The sequence below is a fragment of the Bactrocera dorsalis genome, chromosome 2, assembly GCF_023373825.1.
Source record: "Bactrocera dorsalis isolate Fly_Bdor chromosome 2, ASM2337382v1, whole genome shotgun sequence".
In the NCBI taxonomy this organism is placed as follows: Eukaryota; Metazoa; Arthropoda; class Insecta; order Diptera; family Tephritidae; genus Bactrocera; species Bactrocera dorsalis.
In genome coordinates this window covers 49068531-49090709 of record NC_064304.1, presented here as the reverse complement: position 1 = coordinate 49090709, position 22179 = coordinate 49068531, and the positions used below count along the sequence as shown (strand labels likewise).

At 34.2% G+C, this 22179-nt stretch overlaps 1 protein-coding gene across 4 annotated transcripts in view; it reads left to right on the top strand.

Moving 5' to 3' along the window:
* Positions 1–220: 220 nt before the first annotated feature.
* Positions 221–22179, top strand: part of LOC105233785 (rho GTPase-activating protein 7) — a 248151-nt gene continuing 226192 nt past the window's right edge. For all 4 annotated transcript variants that reach the window (XM_049447126.1, XM_049447128.1, XM_049447127.1 and 1 more), the window contains exon 1: positions 221–1729. The gene's annotated coding sequence lies outside the window, so the exon portion shown is untranslated. The remainder of the gene's footprint in view (positions 1730–22179) is intronic.

Below are 22179 nucleotides of genomic sequence, written 5' to 3'. Positions count from 1 at the left end.
ACGTTCAAACTTTATACCAGTTTTTACTAGACCTTTAACAAGTTGCAAGTGGCAACACCACGCCTATTTCAGTTACAACTTGTACTTACAACCTAGTTGCTTCGTTGCGTGGTGTGCATAAACATGCTATAACCGCTCGTTCGGTCGGCATCATGCTGCGAAAATGTTCGATCGCGGTTGCCGGATCGAACCGATAGTTCGCATTGAGTCGGGTTGGTGCTGCCATGTTAGTCATTGTCGGCAATGTTGCCAACGAACATCGTATAATTCGATCGGTCGGATAGTATATGGTCGCGTAGTGGAAATTTCAACCAGATATAACTTCGTTGTTATTGTGTCGAAAGTACGAACGAAGTCTAGTTGTGCGATAAGAAGTTTTAGTGTGCAAGCAAAAGCGAAAAAAGTACATTTAACGACTTCTTTGCAAAGTGCGAATAAATGCAAACGATTGTTGGGTTTGTATAGCGGTAAATACGTGTGATTACACCAAGTAGTGAAAACAAGCGTGTGCTGCGGAAATAAACGAATTCATTGTTGAGCTAAATAAAGAGGATTAAATGTGTTGTTTGTGTTGAAGTTTTTGAAAAGCAAATCAAGCCAAATTTAAGTGAAATTACACGCTGTACTGTGCAGTTCAAGACGTGTATTTGGTAAAGTGAACCAAAATAGTTGGAAATTAAAAAAATTCAAAGTATTAAATAAATGATTGAGCAAAGATTGCTGGCTCCATATTCGTTTGTGGTGACGAAATTGCGAAGTGTGCAAACGGGAAAAGTGCGTTCCGTTTATGGAAAAACTAAATTAGTTTTCTGTTCGCATTGTATTTGTGTAAAACAGAAAATAATAAAAAGCTGAGAGCGATAAGCAACAATAACAACAAAACGTGGCTGCGAAAATATTTTATCACATTCGTCGGCACACATTATTTCGTTTATGGTTTTCCAAATAAATTGCTTCTGCAGAGGAAAAAGGCAACAAAAGCGATCAAATAAAAACAAAGAAAACGTTGCCACAGCAAAATTGTGGAAAACGCATTCATCGAACCGAGCGTTTGTTTGTTTTGCTTTTGGATATGACGCGCGAAAAGTGAACTGCGCGCGACGAACGACAACCGAACCAATTCGATAACGGGGTGCGGTGCGGGAGAAACTTTGTACGTGTGTGTGTATGAGTTGTGTGAACGCAGGAAAAAATAATAAATAAATAAAAATAAAATACAACGTAAACGTGTCAAGCCACAACAATCTCGCGCTGTCATTCACAAAAAGTGCGGAATATTAAAAACACTCGGCCCTTACTTCCCAAATGAAATGAAATGATTAAATGTTTTCTACCTAATTAAGAGTGACATTTATGCAACATATGTTCGTTAAAAGTGTTCAATTCGAAAACATCAGTGCTCTTAAAAATTGTTGGAAACAAAATTTTGTGTTAAAAATTCAATTCAAAGCAGTCAAGCTTTTGAGTCGTAACCAAAAGAAAATATTTTGTAATGAATTCGTTATTGCAAAAGCAAAAACAACAAATAATAATAAAATTAATGTTTATGGAATAATATTGTAATGCTGAAATTGAAGGCGAATATATGGATATCTAAAAGTAAAACGAAAATTGTTAAAATTATACATAAATAAAAATAAAGTGTGATTAAAAAATTGAATTAATTCAAACTGTGACGGCAATTTCTTATTGTTACTATATACCAAACGCGATTGCAGAAACCTGAAAGGTGAGTGACAGCTTAAGAGTATTTACTGATTAAACGTAATTTACACCCCTAAATAATACTAATCACAATTAAAGGAATGTGACACATCCAAAAATAAAATCGACCAATAAAGCGTTTTTAAAACTTCAGCTTTATGAATTACCTGTATACTACTTTGAAGAAAAAGCTTGACTTGATAATTTAATTTTTATTGAATAGAATAAGTAACCAATAATACCAAAAATAATTATACTAAATGTCATTTATGGAGACTTACTATATATGAATTAAAGCTAATATAAATAATACATTCTTTTATTAAATATGTAGGAGTCACTAAAAAAATTGTATTAAAATTACGAAAAAAGAGTAAATATCCCAATCAGCACTATCGAATCACTTTCGGAAATAAAGAATTGCTTTTACTTACTCATTTTTATGGGCATTCGTGTTAAATAATTATTTAGAAAAATTTAATAATGTCAAAGATGTTTCGAAAATATCTTCGTAGTTTCCTTATTCCAATATGTATTTCTATCTCTCTGAAAAATCAAATCAGCTGTTTTCTTCAATTGAACAACCCGCCATACAGTAACCGGTTATTTCACATCTGTATATACTTATGTACATGCATATGTATTTATTGAGCATTCATTATTCTATCTATCCGGCTATGTATCTATCTATCTTCCTACCTACACGCTTTCCGCAAACACATTTTCTGTTCATCAATTCGCTCTGATAACCCAATTATGGGTGTGACATAATGACGAGCATGAAACTGGAATGCCAACGACACAATTAGTCGAAAAAAATTATTTGAGATTGCAAAGGTATTTGTCAGACGTGTGCTCATATTTGTTGCCTGAAGATCAACGAACAAAGAAAAATAATTATTTGTATAATAGGAATGAATGTACATATGTATGTACATATGTATGTATGCAGGGAAATGTTTCCACACATGCCAATAAGTACATACATATGTATGTGTAATTCGGGAAAAGTTGATTTGCACTATAAATACTTAAATACATACATACATATGTAAATATGTATGTGCTCCTATGTACAACATTTATTATACATACATATGTAGATATTGCTTTAGTGAGTTGTGTGGTAATTACCGATTGCCGATTGCTTTTACTGCGTCGCCAACGTCGCGACGTGGGTCATCAATTGTCATTTCCTGTGCTGACTTGTATCGCAATTTTTGCATAAACATTTATTTACTTACAAGTTGACACTTCTTCTGACACTCTGTCCCGCCATTCTCTTTCCTAAGTTCGTTCAACGGTTGGCTCACCCGCACTCTGTTTCTATTTCCTGTCTAGTTTTTATTTTATACTGCAGTCCCCTTCTATTTATAATTTTACTGTGCCTCGATATCTAGCAGGCTAGTTGACTTTGTCGTTGCTTCTAGTAAAAAGTGTTCAAGTCTATTTGTTCGTTTGTACGTATTTTTATTAGCCTCCGTTTGCGCATGTGTGACGCATACTTTAGTACAAATTTCGAGTGCGGTAAGCAGCCGAGTCCGTTTTACAGTTTTTTACATGACAGTATAGCTCATACATCCCGTATGTATGTATGTATGTATGTATGATACGTAGTTTATAAGCGAGAATACGAGGTGCGGGTGCTACCAGCGAACGCTCGGTCAGTCGCACGTAAGCAACAGTCGTACATGCGCCAGCTATTCACTAAATAACCAGTTATTCCAAGTCTGTCTCTCTGTCAGTCAGTCACTTATTCCTGCACCCACCATTGCGATCGGCGATCGACTCACGTCATAAATTTTCTTATAGCCAATGCCTTTTTTTGTTCTTACTTTGTCTTGCCTGTCTACTTCTGTTTTACTTAAGTTCGGAAATGTATACATATGTACATATGTATGTATGTATGCAAATATGTACATATATATTTTTGATTAACTCTTATAATATTTTTCTTGAATTCGTGCATGCGCAGAATTGATTTGAATTGATTTTAACAGTAAATAATCTTACTCAATTGAAATTATGCATAACTTAGCTTATATAAAGGCCGCTGTTGTACATTTCGAATGCAAATATACTATAAAAGGTGTTCAAAATTAGAATTTTGAATCGAAAATCATTTTTTCATGTATTTTGTATGCAACTGCAATGACAGGCTCAAATATGTTTTAATATGCGGGAAAATCTAGTTTGTGATTTCCATGAAATAAATCAAAATAAATGAAACAAAATTGAGTTAGTTAGATATTGTATAACTCGAAAATCAATGTGCAGATTTTTATTTGTTGAACTTTTCTCTACGTACTTATGACTTAAAGTTAAGTTCCTTTTAGGCAACAACTTTGGAATACATATGCTCCTGACGTGAGCTAAACCTGGACATATGTATGTACATACAAAATTACATTATTGTACGTTTGCAACATGTTGCTACAGACTATAAAGGCCCATTCACATGCAACTTTTCTCGCTTTGCGTGACAGTTCATCTGAAACATCGAAGCGCAGAAAACAAAGGGTATGTCGCAATGAACGCTTTGCTTTCAGTATTTCTCTCTAAAGAACAAAGCGACTGTAGTTTCAAAAACTTTTTATGTGAACGTACCCATAGAAATGCGTACATCGAACTTTTTTGTCAAAACAACTGTCCGACGCGAAGAGGAGCAAAAGTTCTATGTAAATTGGCCATAATCACCTAAAACTAATCCAGATAGATATCGGGTTATATAGTATATACATATGTATGTATATAAAAGATCAGGATGACGAGACGAATTGAATTCCGATTGACTGTCTGTTCGTCCATCTGCCGGTCTGTCTGTCTGTGCAAGTTGTATGTTAAGATATAGAACTGTAATTTGGCACTGGCGATTGCACTAGCCACTTTAATTTAATTTAAAAGAATTGAAGTGGTCCGCCCTCTAAAAAGTTTACTGTTCATATCTCCCAAATCATTCTAGCTAAACCAACCAAGCCGAATACCTCAGTCAGTGTATGAGTTATATGTATATATTATACATAAATTGTATATAAAATTGCACTCGAACATATTTCTTCATTAATGTTGTTTAAAAAAAAAAAAATAAGTTTCATTGTACTGTTAAAAATATCGTCTCAGTTCAGTTAATTTATTCCGAAGGGAATTTAACTTATATGTATATCTTAACTACATATTCTTAAAACTTTTCATCTAGTTAAGGGATTACATGAATTTTCTCGGTTAAAAACGGTATTTTTTTCAACAATTTTTGTTCTCATAAAAAATGAAATATTTTATTAGAATTTTTTATTGTTACAAATATAAACTATTAGCAACGAAATTCTGAAATTTTTGGAAAAAATGTTTTAAATTCGGTCATTGCGATGCCATTTCCGATGACCAGCGTTGGCAGGGTAACTCCTTACAGTTAAAACATAAACTTAAAACTTGGACGAAAGTTAAAAAACTGAAAATTAGATTTTATACATTGTAATCGTCCAAGTCTTTGAGAAATGTATCTCAAAAAAACAATCTCAAATAAAAATTTCATGGGGATACATAGGTTGAGTAATTCTTGAGAAATCTTGCCAACAGACTTCAAAAGAATCAACTTGAAAATATAGGACAATATTCTAAATGAGTTACATAAATTATTAACACAATAAAAACCCCGTAAATCTATGTAACCCCTTAAAGTGTTTATATTGCATTCAAATTCTTAACGATTGGTCAGTGCACATTCTAAAAAATCAAGAAAACTTATTGAAATAATCCAAAATTACAACAAAGTTTGAAGAGAGTATATAATACCTGTTAGATTGCACTTGCATATACGTACATATATATGTATATATATATGCATCGAATAAAACAACGAAAGTATCCGTTTCTTAGATTACATGCTACTTCAGTTGAACAAAGGGTATATTTGACACACATACATATGTACATATGTAGGTGAATATAAGCAGGCGTACATACAAAAGAATTCATACGCGTTTATTTACATACATATACATATGCTTAGAGAACTGTGTACTATCATATCAAACAGATCAAATCAACGGACGAGTGATCAATTGTGGCAATCACAGCTTCCTGCCACATTCCACTATGGGAACACTAGAATAGTTTGCAACTCCAAGTGTATGTGTGCCCACAAACAAGTGTGTTGCTCCAAGTAGTTGATGTTACTCACACATTTATGTGCACCAGTAGACATGCTTGGAATTCTAAAGTTTAGAATACGCCCCAGTTCTTGGCCGAATGCGTGTAACGGTATGGAATTTTAAATTCTCTGCTTTTATGAAAATGAAAATAGCCATAAACACAAAGGCATTCGTGTATGTGTCTGTATGTTGGAAGATATACGAGTAAACACTGCAAGATGCACGCACACGGCGGATGTGCCACACGCAATAGGCTCGGATGTGTGTGCATTCATAGACATATGAAGTAATATATTGCTTGCAAAACCCCGAACGACGCATATGCGAGGAGAAAGGGAAGAGAGGCAACTCCTAAATATTTCAATGTAAACAAAGTGTGGATGCGTGTTGCGTGTGTACCAAAAGCACTATCACCACTTTTATTGCTATTTGTTCCATGAATTTTCTAATGATGCAAGACAACCGAGATACGCGCGGAGATAGTGCAGATAGCGGTTGGTGGATGCATCGGGCGAATTGCGTTAATTGACGACTGGCAAGCGTCGCTCATGCTCGCGATGGAAACTGCTGCCACCTGGCTTGATTGCGTGCTTCGTTTTAGGGCGTGGTAGTTTGGCTGCGGTGGAATTGTGAAATATGGCAAATTAGCTGAAGTAAATACAATCAAGTAAGGTAGGTATAAATTCGGGTGCAACCGAATATTTTATACTCTTGTAATTAGCAAGAATCAAAGCCAGGGAATTACTTTAAGTTGCAAAACCAATCCTATAGAGTACAGTCAGACAGATGTTCGAAAATCCTTATATACATATGTATGTACATAAGTTATATAGGCGCTAGGCCAAGTTTTCACTCAAATTTATCTGTCTTAGGCACAAAAAGACACTGGTATGAGTAAAACACGCTTTCTTATTTTGATTGGGATAACTCACTTATTGGCTGTTATATGCGGTACAAAGTCACCCGGAAGTTCGAAGATTTTTATATTAATTATATAGGGGCTGCGGGATGTATTGGTCCGATTGAACCCCTTTTAATTATTATGTACTGGAAACTGAACGAATCAAGTGGAATTTAAAATTGTGCTAAATGGGGAAATAGGCGTGGCTGCTGTCCGATTTCTTCCATTTTTACAATGTGACATAGGAATGCAAGAATAATGGAACGTACTTAATTTTGTCGAAATCGGTTGGTCAAATTTTTACACCGACTCCCATAAAGCTCTCTCATATCATTTCGGTGGTAAAATTTAATATCTTTGGCGTATTTAGGTATTGATTTATAGCGCTTTTAGTAGTTTCTAACAGTATCGTTATATGGGCAGTGAGAGGGGTTATCCTCCGATTTCATCCATTTTCACGCTGTCGGTAAAAGTTTTTATAAGATTTGTACTCAGCAAATTTGTGTATTTAACTTCTTAGAGGGCGGGGTCGCGCCCACTTTTTCAAAATTTTTTCCCACAAGTGCCTCTTTCTACTGCGATCCTCTGTATAAAATTACAGCTTTACATCTTAATTTAGTGCTTAGTTATGGCACTTTATCTGTTTTCAGTTTATGGCGATTTGTAGACGTGACAATGGTCCGATTACGCCCTACGAACTCGAAATTTTTTGTACCAAAAAAAAAAAACGCATTCCAAGATTCATCGAGATATCTCAATTTTTACTCAAGTTACAGCTTGCACGGACGGACAGACAGACAGTACCAGGATTCCAACTTTATCTTCATCCTGATCATTTATATATCCCATATACATATAACTCTATATCTATCTCGCTTAGTTTTAGGTAATACGCACAACCGTTAGGCGAACAAAACTATAATACTCTGTAGCAACTGGTTGCAAGAGTATAAAAATGGAGGGACTTTATGAACAAATGTTTTTTCTGAGTTCTCTCGTAAAAAAAAATACAAGTACAAGTAATTACAGCGTTATCGAGTGGAAATCCCACAAGAAAGTATGCGATACCCAATTAAAGAGATATAACCGTTGTCTTCTGCTACCAAATTTTTTTATACATACATATATATTATGTACATATCTTTTACTCTTGTGAATGGCTCAAATTCCAAATCATTCTCAAAAATCAAATTCAAAGACTCTTTTTGATGTTTGAAGACATAACGCTAAATAAACTAAAATTGTTCATAGAAAACAAAACTAAACTATTTATTGACGGGGTAAGAAGAATTGCTCCACCAACGATAGTATCTCATGTGTCCGTGGGTTGTATGTTAGCGTAGCATGGACTCTTGTATGGTTTGTTCGATTCACATTTCCCAACGGTTTATAATGAGGCCAGAAAAAAAGCGTTTATAGAAACTAATGGGTTACCAAAATGTTTTTTTTACATGGAAAAAATAAATCTCCCCAAAAAACCTCAGTGGAGATGCACCACAACTGCTGCCTGTTTGTTTGAACATCTCATGTAGTTTGCTTGAAGCCTACATTCCAATGCTTGGTGAATTTAAAGCAGCTAATATTTCACAGATATTTGATTACAACGACATTCTTATCTGTGATGCGCCATCCAAAAGCTGCCACCTATGATCCCATCATTGCTAATTGAGTAATGCCTATTTCGCATACACACACATGCATATCTGTGTATTGGGAAATGAGATGGTTATTAAATATTGTTACAAACTTGTTTCGCACTTTTAATTTCTTTGCACTTTATTGCCTGCAGTCGCCATCATTTGGCAGTGGTAATTACGAATCGTTAAAAAATATTATAAAGTAGGAAAAAACCCGAATACCAGAAAAAGCTGTAAACGCCCACAATAAACACGCTTTGACATGATGTAAAATTGCCATAAAAATTTACATCTAAAGTTGGAAATTTATTACCTTGGTGTGTGAAAAATAACATATTTTCGGCAACGAGTGCTGCCATTCGTTCGTTTGTGCCGAAAATAGCGACAATAAACGAAAAGGGCAATTAAGTAGCATAATAAAGTAATTAACAATTAACAAGTGTAGATCGAACGCTGATTTACTCAAAGCAAATAAGAAAATACAAGTGTTACTGCTTTTTCTCTTTGTTTTTGATGATTGTTCACTTATTTTTAAATTATTTTTACATTGCGTTGCTGTTGCAAAATCAAGTCCAGTAAATATGCAGACTTTTCTTTAGGAGAGTGAAAAGAGAAAAAAGTTAGGGTCAGTATGTGTAGTTTGTTTTTTAATTGAGTTATAACAATTAGATAGTTTGTAAAAAAGAATATTGATTTCATTTTGTATCGTAAAGTCTTTTTGTTCTAGAAATGAAAGCAATGATTGTTCTTTTCATGCCAGAGTGTCTTCCAGAGTAGCCGAAAATTAATTAAAAAGCACTAAAAGTAATTATGTACAGCTCAAGTATTTTTAAACATTTCTTTCACATGCTAAATATGCTATTTGACAGCAAACAAAGCATCTATCTGAAAACAGATGCTTTCCTGATAAAATGAAGCAAAATAATGTAACTAAAGTTGGCAACACAGGCCATCAAAGGATCAATGCCTCTCAACTTTCCGGCGACAGTTTCATAGCAAAGCTTTACATAAACTAACATTTGTTCAGTGAGTGTTTTTATATTTTACATACTAAAATTTTTATCTTATTAGAACATTTGAAACATGTGTATATTTCTCGTATGTAACCTTTTAACCTCAGGGCATTTTAATTGCTCCTATCCAAGAGATAGTGTAACAAAGCTGAAGTTGTTCTAGTTTTATGAATTATTATTTATCTATGTTCTTCTGTCTTATTTTTTGCAACAAATATACATAAAAGTATATATATGTTTTCAACATTTTCAATTACGCCTTACGCATATGTACTAATCACACGCATTGATATGTTTTTACATATGATATACATATATATCTGTGTTTGTACATATACATACATATATTTTTTGTATAGTGAATTTTCATTCAGAACTATTTTTCATACAAGTATTGTGTCTCTTATACTAATCTCTCGGCGGCACGATCGTAATGCGCACGACGTGTTTTTGAGATTGTTTGTATGTATGTGTGTCTAAACGTTTTCGCTTATGAATTTCTCATTGAGGTTTGAATTTATTACTCGCTGACGTTACGAGTCAACCTTGGTGTACCGCACACAAATGACATTCTAAAATGTGAAATACGTACCATATACATATGTATGTATGTATACATATACACAATTCTAACTTTGACGTATGTAGTATATGGTGATCATGTACTATATACACACAAGCATATGTTTTTTCCAGTTTTCCCTCACAATTTTAACATTCTTTGCGTTCAGTGCAGTTCACTGTGACTTCTGTTACATTTTTTTTGTTGTTTTCTGTTACATTCTTATTTTACTTTGACTATCCGTTTCTAGATTTTCCATCTTTACGTTGTCTATTAGAGTTTGTAATATCTGTTGCACTTTGAATATGTCCAGCAGGAAATGTTTGCCTTTTCCGTTGGCTCTTTTCTGCAAAACGTAGTTCTCGGTTCTTTCAAAGAAGTTATCCCCAAAATAAGACTAGAAACTGGCGGAGAGGTAATTTTGAATACTACTAATAAATTTTCAAGAAAGTTGTACAACCCAAATCAAAAAATTCCAGAGGAAAACACAACCATTAATCTATTTTGTAGACTTGCTCCCAATTACGTCTTCTTTCAACTTTTTCCAGTAGGGCAATTCAGCAAAGAGACGTGCATTCATTTGATTCTCTACAATTCTCCATTACTTGCTCAATTTCTTTGTACTGTCTGTTTGTTCTCATGTTTGCTTGTGAGTTTATTAGACCTACTTGAAGTCGACACATGTAATTCAATTGCTATGAGCCGTGTATTTAGTTGCAGTCTTCGACGCACTTTCATACGTATTTCGGTAAGAGTATTTTTATGTATGTACATATACATACATATGTATATGAATGCACGCAATGCAGTGTGAAATCACTGGCAACAACCGAGTTTAACCAGGCGCTTGATAATTTTTATCACTTCCTGGAATTAGTTAAAACTGCAGCCACTCCATACTTCTAATGTTTGGCAAATCCAATACTAAGTCATTAAAAGTTAACTTATACGCCTAGAACGGTTTTCGAATCTGCCCAGTTGAATTGAAGTTAAAGCAATTCAGCTTCATATCAATGCAACTCATTTTTGGTATTACGATTTCCAGCTATCTTCAGTGGAAGTTTCTTTAGTGTTTTCAACCCATAAAATTATATTTGACAGATAATTAAACAGATGAAACATTAGTTTTGATTTACATATGTATATTGCAATGTAAAAAATGCTCTAGCCAAAACTGATGTGCGGTTCATAAGAAAAAGTCTTCGGAAACACTCAAGTCCATTCGAACGTCCAAAGTATTATTGACTAGTATATGGCTTTTAAATAAGGTTTATAGTAGATTGATCAGTAATTTTCGTTGAGGTAACACTTTTTCCCTAATTAGAGGAATGAACGTTGCCACAAACTCTCATTTTATGCACTTAAAATGGGTTTAACTTGTGCGTTTCGAAAAAACACCAATGACTGAAGAGAGGCTTGCTCCTAAAAATTTTAATTATACTTAAAAAGTACGAGGTGTGTTCAAAAAGTATCGCGAATTTTGTGTTTTTTCAAAAATTATTTATTTATTCATGAATATCTATTTTGTCCCCTTCAAAGTAATCCCCATGAGATATTATACACTTATGCCAACGGTTTTCCCAATCTTCGAAGCACTTCAAAAAATCATTTTTTTTTTATCTTCTTCAGCTCCTCCTTCGATGCCGTCTTTATCTGGTCAAGAGAAGCGTAACGTCGTCCTTTCATGGGCCTCTTCAGTTTAGGGAACAAGAAAAAGTCACAGGGGGCCAGATCTGGGGAATACGGTGGCTGCGGCATCATTAGTGTGTTGTTTTTGGCCAAAAAGTCGCGCACAAGCAACGATGTGTGAGCAGTGGCGTTATCGTGGTGCAATTTGTTTGATAGGTAAAAATCGAAGAGGATCCAAAACACGTGCAAGCAAAGCAGCTGTCAACAATTAAATGAACATTCAAAATGGCCGAGCTTATCGGCATAAGTGAGAGACATGAGTACCAACATAACGCCACAAAAAATTCGAAATTCGAGTATACGTAACCCGCGAAAATTCCAAATTCGCGATACTTTTTGAACACACCTCGTATATTCATAGGAGCAGTAAGTTGTGTCGACTCTTTATGTTTGAAACATTTCCCGTGGTACCTTAATATTATTTTAATCAGTATTCGGATGTGACTCCACGAGCTTAACAAACTATTTACCTTTTGCACATAATAACTTATTGATTGTAGTTTAAAATTATAAATATAATATTTTTTTTTTACCTAAATATTTATTTCCTAAATAAAATTATTAATGCCGAGCTTCAACCGCTTTCTACCAGTTGACATTTTTTGATACATTATTCCACTCCACTGGCACAGAGTTGAAAAATGTAATATCAAAAAATGTAAGCTTGAAAACACTTCAACCGAAACTTTTTTACGAATTCAGTTGATAACGAATTTCAAAACTTCAACCAAAATCCAGTTGCGTTGCAAATCTTAATAGGGCCTTAACTCCATAGCAGAATTACAATCAAAAAATTGCCAACAATTGGTAAAATAATATAATCTATTTATCTAATGGTTTAAAAGAAGATTTGAATTGGTTGAGTCTCCTTCCACAATTCCGATCTAATATAATATCCCTGCAGGCGACTGGTCTGGCTCTTTGAGATTGAGTACCCTAAGGAGAGCTCTCTTGTTTTCATTTCATGTTTGTTTAATTTTTCTTCAGGTCTTTTTGCTATACACATATTCATTGATTTCATTGTTACATCGGTTAATAAATCAATATATTTATGTATTTTTTTGTTTGTATTTTATGTCAGCATCTTCGTTATCATTCCATGTGCAGTCGATCTGATTATACATTTTCCTTAATTCGGGTCGGACCTCGACTATCAATGCATATGTTGAGATACATTAAATAGTTCAGATTACTTTTAAATTAAAAAGTACTTTCTAAATATTTCAAAAATTTTTGTACCTCTGTACACGAGGTATAGTATTATATGTAGTATATTTTTACATTTAAAATTCCTTTGCATATTTACTGGGCCATGTATGATGGATTTTCCAGCAAACAAGAAAGTCATTGGCCGCAGTTCGTTTAACGATCTACTATATTTTGACAACCTCATTCCGTGGCTCATAAACTTGTTGTTGTGTGTCGTATGGTATGTGTGTTGTGGTTTTCGTTTTTTATTCACATTTTCCTTCATTGTTGTTAGCGACTTTGTACTTGCACTTTCCAATGGAGAAGTCATAAAGCAGCGTGTGGCATGGAGCTGAGCAGCATTTCGTAGCTGCCAGTCAACTTACTGTAGTTTTACACATTTTCATTGAGTACCAAGTACTCTGTAGGAAAATGAGGCAGCAAGAATACTCGTACATGATTGAATGAATTTTTCCTTAAAAGTGATGAGCAATGTAATGTTGAAACAAGCAATTGCGGATATATGTTATATACAAGAAAAAATCGAAATTTTTAAGTTAGTTGTACTAAGACTTTTTAGTGACCCAATAAGATAAGAAACAATTTTGGCCTTTCATCATTATAACTCAAGCTTACTTCGGAGTGTTTAGACTTTCCCGATTTTGAAAACGTGTATTACTTTCGATGAGCCATAAGAACTTTGTTTTACTGCTCCAAATAGTTAGTAAAGTTAAATGTTTTGTGACCTTAACAGGATTTGTGTTTGAACATGTAATAGTTTGAAAACTTAAAATGAGTACTTCTTGTTTCAGTGGAAAACAATAAAAAGTAAGTTATCCTACTGGAGGCATGCAAATTTATAGCTTCAATCGCATTCGAGTATTAGCAACGCTGTCACTGGCTTAGTGGCTGTTTTACAACCTCGTTTCTGCCATCTGCTCTTCAATAGCTTCCGCTCAATGGACGGGGAAAATGTGGCTGAGTGATTGTAAAAATGAGATTTTCTTTCGTTTAATTGGTTTTATTGATTTTACTTTTGCTTATATTCACTTTTATTTGCTTCTTAACTACTCTCGACTATCGTACCTTTTTCGTGCTTCCTGCTTCATGCGATGGCTGCGGCACCTCAACGAGAATTGGGTCGAGTCAACGAAAGTCTTATCGCTGAATAGAATGTGCTTTCCGCCTAATTAACATCGTGTAGGCTTATAAGCGGGTAATTGCCAACGGCTGCCCTGCAATCGGTAAACATTAACTGGCGAGATGATTGAGACCTTTAATTGCCTTTGGTGAGCCAACAAATTCTCTTTTGACATTTCTTCAATATCTCCTCCCATTGTACGGTGTTTACACCATTATAATTGTTGTTTATATTTACTAAAAATAAATAAGGTACATAGGTAATTTGAATGTTGATATAATATTTGTCTAGAATAGAAATTATGATGCCATTTTATGCTCGACGAGCTTTTTGGCTTCGCTTTGTAAAGAAAAATAGAATTTTCATATATAATTTTTCGCTTATTTCTATATGTCTACATGTTGTTATTCATTCATGTGCATTTCAATTTCATATACATATATGTATATGTACATACATATCTTATTCCACAATCGATTGCTCACGCTCGTATTTTTAGCTCGTTTCTATTAGTCTAGTTTGATTGATGCCTTGTAGAATATTATTATAGAATACATATTTACATATATGTACACCCATACATAGTATATCAGATGGACATGCACATTTTTAATATTTCATTCTCCCTTAGTATGTGTGTGTATGCACTTAAGTACTTGTTTACTAACACCAACGTTATTGAGGCATCTTCATATTTATATATTAAATTACGCAATATTTATTTTTATAACAAATTAAGTTGTGTACTTAACTATTTTCTAATTAGATTTCATAATAATTTTTAAACATATATAGTGCTATATCAGAATCTAATGCAGTACTACTATTGCGCATATTGCTTCGGTTATATGATTTTGATTGCAAAACTTCATCTAAATTGATTTCACTGGTGAATTTTCAGTGTTGCCATTAACCATCTGACAAATAAACGAGAATTTCTTTAGAAGGGTATATAATATTTGTAATTGGGAGCTTTTTATTTCAACATATTTTAATATTGATGTTACTTAGTAAAGTGGTACTGCGTGTAAAGGGAAAGCAAGAGCCTAAACGGCGCACAGCATGCAAAGAACTAACTGGTTACCTTACGATTATGCAATAGTCGGAATTATTTTTATTAGAAGGAAGGCAGTACATTCACAATGGTTACATGCTAACGATTCGCTTACGATTTTGGGTCAATTGATTAATTTATTTATATGTTTCTTACGTAAAAATATCGGTTAAATGCAAAGATATGTATATTGCTTGTCATTATTTATTTTTATTAATATTGACTTTTCTTAGGAGTAAAGTTTTACCGTTTGAGTTATGCGCTTATTCGTATTTTTAGTCCAAAGTAGGACTTAGATCTACTTGAAAGAAACCGAGCTTCTGGAAAATATTTAGCTTTTCGTTCTGAGATCTTTCTTGTTATCCATGGTTTGCGTTTAGTGTTATTACACCACCTCCTCTCAGAGAGATACATATGTATATATGTTTCATATATGTATATGTAACCATTTACGTATTATAAAACGTATATTTCATTTAGTTTATATGTATGTTAACAACAAAAGCCGATACGATTCGTTATTTAGTTTTTCTTTGATAAAAAAAATCGCATACAACGATTTATACATTAACATCGGCCGCAAATGTGCAAAATTACAAATTACCGTAATTTCATGGTCGAAACGACACAATAAAATGAGAGATAGAAAATTGAAATCACCAATGTCCGCCATGATTTCATGGCATTGTGTAGAGTAATTACCGCCACTTGTTCCGCTACTTTTTATTTAAATTATGTTTTTCAGCGTTCCAGCGGCCACCGCAAATCAACTTTAGTTTTGCTTTTTGTTTTCACTCAGCTCAAGTAAAAAACATTGAATAAATGTATAAATGTAGTGCGCAAATAACACCGCAAAAAGCTATGATTGTACCTAAACCGAGAGCGGCCAAAGAATTGTGTTTCACACGGGCATTATCTCTCTTGAGCTGCGCGACCGAACGACCGCTCGCCCTCCCGCCTGTCGAATTTTCATTTCCGTCGATTTTGACTAAATACACAGTGTTTCGGGTTCACCTTAATCGGCTTTAGAAAATTGCGCGCAAATTGTTTGTAATTTTCAACAAATGTGTTGGTAAAGTCACGTGCACACAAACGACAATTCAGCGATTATAAGCAGCCAGAGCAGAGCTAGGTGCCGAAACAGTGCGACACAAATCGTTTGCAAAAGAGGAGGAGGAGCGTAAAGCAACAATAGATTTCGGTTTTCGCCCATTTTCGTGTTCGTTTCTTGATTGTACGGCTTTGTTGGTGTTGCCGCGGCAGGAAGTGCCAAATCACCTGCCTCGCATACGCAAAGTGGCAAATTAGCCATGACAACGTGTCAGCGAAAACAATAACAATTGAGATGATGTAATTAACTTAATACATTGGCCGATTACTTGACGAGAGTACGGCAATGAGAAAACTTGAAAAATATACCCAATTTTTGATAAAATTTTTCGTTAGGAGGCTTAGCTAGAGCGACATTTAAGTGCTTTAGTGGCCTCCAAAAGATGTATTCAATTGGAATAAGCTTGTAAAGCGTTTACTGAGTTTCATTGTTATTGTTTTTAGTTTAGCTTTTAATTAAGAGCCCCTACGCCTTGCTGCTTGACGTTGAATACAGTAAACTCTCTTAATTAAATGCAGCACTACTGCTCTTTACTCATAGTAAACTTCAATTTACTCTTTTATTGCGCAACTTTCAATAGAGTCGTCTACGTTTTAAGGTTTGGTGCTAACACCCACGCAAAAAACTTCGACAATTGGCACACTTATGCACATCCGTGTGTGTAACGGCTTCATCTCATACACAGACTTATTTTAATACATAGGGAGGTGTGTGAGTGTGTGGATGCTAGGCATGACCGCCCCTGCATTTGCCATTACGCTTTCGGACACAAAGCTGCCGCGCAATATTTCGCCCAACTCAGTTATAAATCACAACTACAACAATGTATGGTTAACAACCACGATATTTATTGCCGCACTTTTATTTGCAATTACTTGCAAATATTAAATGTGTATTTATGTTTTGACTGCATTTTGCATTTTAAGTGGACATGCGCTGTACTGTACACACATACACAGGTCAGATTGAAGCTGTGGTTTTAGGTGAGACCACAGACATTTCTATAATTGAATCTCGGTGTTTCATTATTTTCAAAACTTTGAGAGATATTGAGTACATTAATAGCAATTTATCAGCTGTACATAGGTGCGATGCTATGTCATTTCGCGTCTCTACAGATATGGTTTCATTAAAAAAGAAAATAAGTATTTTTCTCCCTTATTTAATTGTGGTTTGGCCTAAGGCGTGGGTATGAAGTTTTGGGCATTCACTTTCTTCCTCTAAAATCATAGTCAGGGCACCTTCAATGATGGCGCTCAAAACTTCAGATAATAAATGATTCTAACTTGGATAATATTTTAAGCAAGTCATGATATATGTATATCTGAATTATATCCAAAACCAAAAGCTAATAAATCCTTGAGGTGAACTGGCGGCGTAGCTTCCAGCTCGAAAACAGTAATTATATTATAATATATGTTTTTATCTTTCAATCGGATATGAAGATCTTGATATAAATGCGGTAGATCCAGCAAAGTCAACTAGTTAATTTGGCTGCTAATGTCATTAATGAGAACTTTTTATTTTAAAGCATGATGTACATAGGTATGAAATGTCATGTTCACAGATAGAAAAGCTTGAATTTTGTATAACAACATTGCTACGTTAACTCCTTGTCAGTTCGAGGTAATTTTTTACTCCTTACCATACTTAGGCATCTTTGATGAAAGCTTTAATGGATAGATACGTACATATGTATATAAAGTATACTTCCGAAGTTATACGAATTTTAACTTACCAAAAAGCATCTTATTGCAGAAGCATTGAAGTGGTATTCAAAAAAACATTTAAAAAATAATTTTGTTGTTGGAATAAGTTTTGTTGGTACTGGTTGCGTGAAACCTCTCTTAATTAGCCTGTTTACATCGGACCAGGTAAGCCTTCGTGAACTTCTATATTAAAATATATTTGCTTATTTAGTTCCAAAGGTGCAATATAGATTGTCAAGTCAGAATTTATGATAAAGTATTGTAATTCCAAAGTAGCAAAACATCTTCTTGATACCATCTGATGTTGTCTAACATATAGACCAACTTTTCACTTACTAATTTGCTTTTTTTAATCGATTACTGGTTTTATGGTAAACTACCTAGAAATGTCTCAGAATTAATTTATTTAGTTTTACATTGCTCATGTTTATTTGTTTTCATTTATTCATCCTTAATTTATTTTGAATAATTAAAGACGTTATTAATATAAAACATTTGAAAATCTTGAATAGCACGATTTAAAACTTTTCTCTTATTTTATAATATTTAAAACTAGAGGATCCGTCCACTCTTCACTGTGGCTGATACATAGATAATACTACTACCACCATCTATATCATTTCTATTAGTTGGATTATAGTTATTAGTTAATGAGATATAGCATTTCTGTGAAGCAACTTGTGTTAGTTTACAAAAAAATGGATAATAAAGCATTTCGTGTGTTAATGAAGCATTACTTTTGGGGGGAAAATACTGTTGAATTTGGGCTCAGGGAAATCCACCGATGAAAAGATATTTGCTAAGCTGGAAACAGGCGAAATGAGCACCGGGGACAACGATGCTTTAAAGAGGCGAAAGCTCTGTGCATAGTGGGTGCCTCGCAAGTTCATAATCCAACAAAAACAACGAATTAGTGATTCCGAGAAGTGTTTAAGTGCTCGGAATAAAACCGAAATTTTACGTCGGTGATAGAAACATAGCTCCATCATTTCCCACTGAAGTCCAAACGGCAATTATTCTAGTGGACTGCACATGATGAACCGCTTCTCAGGCGTGGAAAGAGGAAAAAGTTGCCTGGAAAGGTTATGATATCAGTCTTTTCGGATGCACGTGGTATAATACAACTCAACGATTGATTACTGAGCCAGTTATAATCTATTTCACTGCGTATTTGGTTGCAGTTCTTTTATACTATTCCAAATACTTAGCAATTGTAATATTTTTGATAAAGAATCTGTTTAAAATTGCTCCCATATATTCAAATGATTCCTACAAACATGAATTTTGAACAAATGCTTATGATTTGAATATAATTTTTGTATTTATGAGTTGTATTAAATTTTGACATAAGGAGATTAAAAACTACCTCTCCACGAATTTTCAGCCAAATCGGTTTAGCCGTTCTTGAGTTATAAATGGTGTAACTAACACAACTTTCTTTTATACAATATATAGAGATTTTAAATATACTGAAATAAATTGTAAATTAAATGTACAATTTATATCTTTTTTACTCCTGTTGTCACCATTTCAGTAATGAAATAGTCGAAAGTCGAATGTCAAACATTGATTAAAACTATAGAATACACCCAAGAACTTTCCATCATGAAAGAAAAATAAAAAAAATATATAATTATACGTTTAAATAGTAAAAGAAACATACAGATAGTATGTGCGGCGTTCGCAAAAAAAATTTTAAATCAACATTCATAAAATATTGGTTTAATTCTTACACTTCTTTAGACACAACCATTTATGCCTTCTTTACTACAAATCAATGCGACGCACTACTCTTGGGGTCTGCTCACAACGCAGGCCGCATAAACAAGTTTTGCCTATGAATACAAATGTTTGTATTTATGTTGCTTTTAAAACGAAAAATCTAAAAATTGTCAATAATTTTTATATTCTCTGTGTATTACCCTAGCCCAGGTTAGCGCTTTGGTATTCTCTTTAAAGTTTCGTTTAATATGCAAATTGCATACCTGTGTGGGCTAGATTTGCACGAGGCCTTCCAAAAAGTGTGCAAAGCGACAAGTGCGCAGACGCGTTCGAGCATGCACATGCAAGTGTGTATACAGTGGCGGACAAAAGTCTACATTACACCCCCTATTTCCATTGATATGAGAGTACAAAAAGTTTTTTAGAAAAATGTATTTATACAGTTTTTTATTCTAATATTTATTATAATAACAGTTAACTAAAAAATTTCATTATTAACATAAAACAACCAAATTTATGGAAGAAAAACTCAAGAATTGCTTTGACAAAAGTCTACATACAGTTCAAATCGCATACTTTGTACATTGTTATATTAACAGTAAGGTAACGTTAGCCTTTTTCTTTGATTTCAATATTTTTTATTGTTGATATTTATTGAATTTAGTGTGTGTTTAAGCCCTTCAATAGCTATAAATGGCTCCGCGAAATGAATATCAATTGATGTAAGAAATTTGGTGATAAAAGAAAGAAAAGAAAAAAAAATCATATGGTGAAATTCTAAAATTTTAAACTTGAGTCGAGCAACAGTACAGACAATTCTAAAAACTTTAAAAATAATTGCCAACGAAAATAAACCGCGCAGTGGACGCCCAAAAAAACATCTCGTAGAGACGTCAGCCTGATTCTCAACGAAGTAGACCAAAATCCAAAGCTAAATGCTCCAAATATAGCCGAACGCATAGTAAGTACGTCACAAATAAGTATCCAACCAAGACAATAAAAAAAAACTCTAAACGATAACGGATTCACAGTAGAACACCACGGAAGAAACCTTTTATTTCTGAAAAAAATCGGAACTTCGTTTAAAGTTCGCCAAAAACACCAAAGAAAAGGAAATGGATTTTTGGAAAAAAGTCTCATTTACAATGATCTAAATTCACCCTTTTTGGTAGTGAAAAGAAAGGGCTAAAATTTGAAGGAAAACTAACGCCAACGCTTGAACCGAAAGAACGTAGTATCAATTGTGAAGCTCGGTGGCGGCCAGCGTAATGGTTTGGGGAGCTGTTGCGGCCTCTGAGTTAGAAATTCGGACTTTATTGACGGTGAAATGGACGGTTATAAGTATAAGTCTCTGTTGGGAACATAATTTGAAGCCTTTGGTGGATAATTTAGGGCTCTGGTGCAGTTGGATATCAACAAGATAACGATCCGATGCATGCGGCGCAAATTGGTAAGGACTGGTTGCTTTATTATATCCAAGGCAATTAAATACACACCTCAAAGTCTAAATATGATATTATTGAACAGTCTAGGAGATTTTGGTGCGTAGAATTAGGAAAGCACCCAAGTTTCTAGCTTCTGCTATACTTAAGAGCGCATATTGGAACCTTGGAACAGCATTACATCTGCAGCGTTGACAAATTTAGCAGAATCAATGCCACGGCATCTTCAAGCAGTTATAGATGCCAATGGGGACCCAACTAAATACTAAAACGTCTTAATAAACTAGCATTTTGTAAAGTTTTTCGCACTGAACTAAGATATTTGTACTGTATGTAGACTTTTGTCAACACAATATTTGAGTTTTTATTCCATAAATTTGTAGTTTTTATATTAATTAACGGATTTTTTAAGTTTGTTGTTATTAGAAAGAAGATTAGAATAAAACTGTATCAACACATTTTTCTAAAAATTTTGTACTCTCACATCGAGAAAACAGGGGGTGTATGTAAGACTTTTGTCCGCCACTGTATGTGTGTATAAGCGAGTGCAAATTTTGCTAAACTGCCTTAATGTGATTTTAGAATAACAACAGCAATAGCAAAAACCAGCCACACACATTTATATAAATATTTATGGTCAACCGCTTGCTGAATACTTACTTATCTAGGTATTTAGTATGTAAATAGCAGCGGCTTTCCAGTCTGAGAGGACATTGTACTCGTGGCAGTGCCTGCAGCCCACTGCCAGCAAACGGTGTGTCATATCTGAGTAGCTGATGCTGCTGGAGTAAATAAAAGCGCAAAAAATTAACTCGCACACTTGATTCGTTATGCATTTTAGCTTGTGCAAATATGCGTTTGTGTGTACGTTGAAGACTCTATCGTCATGGCAGTCGCGCATGCGCTATGCATTTACGTTTCTAATGGTGTTGCCTCGCCAGATAAGCACTATACTATATTATGAACAAAGTCTTACCTTTTTACTTATAGTAGTATACATATTTGGTATGTGGTTCTGACGTCGTGTAGGCGGCTTTTTGGAATGTACCACCAGTCAGACCTCTCTGTCCTCTTAATTAAAAGATAAGTTATAGGAATCGCAATTCTATTCGAAGTGTTCTTAGTGTGAAGTGACTAAACCAGCAACTTGTGGTC